Genomic DNA, 2,132 nt, shown 5'->3' on the forward strand with positions numbered 1-2,132 from the left:
GCTGGGGACGATGTTTCTGAGAAGTTGCCAACACCGACACCCGCAGTCGAGAAACAACCATCTCCTCCTCTGGAGAAGGAGGCGGAAGACAAGCCTCCTACTCCTCCTATTGAGACGAATGTGGAGGGGTCGAATCTTCAATCCGGAGCTGATGACTCCTTAGATTATCTATTTCAATCTGGAAACATTACTGGTTTTAAGAGTGATAATCCTGAAGTCACCGCAGAGGGCTTCAGGATTCATGAATCTCCTTCTCGATCTCCCCCTCAATTATTTTCCACTTCCTCACCCTTAACCATGGGTGCAGGGGGGAAACATCCAATTTGGACCATCTATCCATGAAGTTGGAGGGAGTTCGACGCAGGGTGTCCCACAACAATCCTCTTCGATCCCCGTTCGCCTTGCAACTTCAAGTTCTCACTATTACGGGGAGGCGAACTTAGGAGGGGACTATGATCTGTTTGTCCCTCCTTGGGATATTATCAACGGGTCTCGGTTTTCTGACCCCGGGACCTGTATGAGCTTCATCCAACACTGTGTGCCGCCTACAGAGATGGCGCATCAGCGTGAACGTTCCCGTCATGACCTCCATACAGACTTATCTATTTCCTTGGCTAACAGTTTAGCCTGTTTCCAGGAAATCCTACGCGAGTGGCGTACAATGGGCGGGAAGCTGGGTGAAGCCTCCTGAGCTGTCGAGGCTACGAAGAAGGATGCTGAGGAGCATTGTAAAGCAGCGATTGCAGTTAGGTGGAAACAAACCAATGCCGAGGCTGCCCTTAAACAAGAAAAAGATCGAAGTTCTGCTGCTGCTCAAAAATGGAAGGAAGCCTGTGAAAGGAAAAATGTCGTACTTGAGGCTGCCCGGGCTGATACTCAAAAGAAGAAGGATGACTTGGCAAGGGCACAAGAAGAAGTGACCCGCCAGAGCAGCCGGATCCAGGAGCTCGACGCTGAACTGAGTTTGCAGAAGGAGCAATCAGAACTTAAAGATAAGACGGCTGCTGAGATGCAGTCTGCTTATGACTCCTTGTTGCAATCTCGTTCTGAATCAGAAACTCGCGCCTCCAACGAATTACAAGAGCTTCGGAGCAGGGCGGAGCATGCTGAGCGAGACCGACAATGGTTCCTCAATCGGGGGCTTAACTCCGTGAGTTTCCCTCATTTGTTGTTTATTGTATACTTCATGTTTATGATTCTAACACATTTCTTTTGTCCTTTGTTAGGTCATCCGACATGTTAAGGGAAGTACTAAGCTAACTGACTGTTTTGTAAATTTAATGACTGCTTCCTCTCAAGTCGGCCGCGTAAACGGTTTCAATGAAGGAATGGAATATGCTCGATCTGGTCAAACCACTGAAAATCATCCCCTTCATGGCCTTGATGCTAAACAGGAATACGACATACGGGTTAAGGAGTATAATGACCTAGTCTTCCCGTTGCAGAATATGCTTCCGGAGTTTGCGTCCGCCGATGAAGGCGTGAAGCAATTGCGGAACTATTTGGATAATGAATCTGAAGACTTCTCATCCGAGGACGCTTCTCCAAAGGCCCCGGAAGATATGTCAGCCCTTAACCCATAAAATAGGTTTAGATTGTAGGGCTTGTAAATATTTTTCCATATTTTGTAACCATCTTATGTTTATTAATGAAAGGAACTTTTTTGCCTGTTTGTGAAATATTATCTTTGAAAGATATTTTTGAATTTTGGAGTTATGCAAGTTGGATAATATTGATGACGTGGCGGAGAGAGGAATTTTAAGTGGCGACTGATAAGACGTTTATGACGCCTCTTGACAGCCTGTATACACTTTTTCGAATCTCCCGCCTGACGTGTCAATCATCCAACGGCCCGCACTTTCTCTTTCTTCTGTCAGTCAGATGGTCGCATTTATTGCGATGAGTATAAATAAGTCATATGAGGCCTTCCATTCATTCTTATCATTTGCAAAACTTTTTCTTTCAATAACCAACAGATCTAAGATTTCCATAACTTTGCTTTCTGTTTCTTTACTCGTATTACATAAAAATAGCAGGCGATAAGAAGAATCCTCCTGCCATCTATGAGGTTGGATGTAGCATCAAGGAGAAAGACTTCAATTATGTCAAAAATGTGTACGTTCTAGCATCGG

The sequence above is a fragment of the Bidens hawaiensis genome, unplaced genomic scaffold (assembly GCF_021521415.1).
Source record: "Bidens hawaiensis isolate Kalapana, Puna unplaced genomic scaffold, B.hawaiensis_p1.1 tig00012643_1, whole genome shotgun sequence".
In the NCBI taxonomy this organism is placed as follows: domain Eukaryota; kingdom Viridiplantae; phylum Streptophyta; class Magnoliopsida; order Asterales; family Asteraceae; genus Bidens; species Bidens hawaiensis.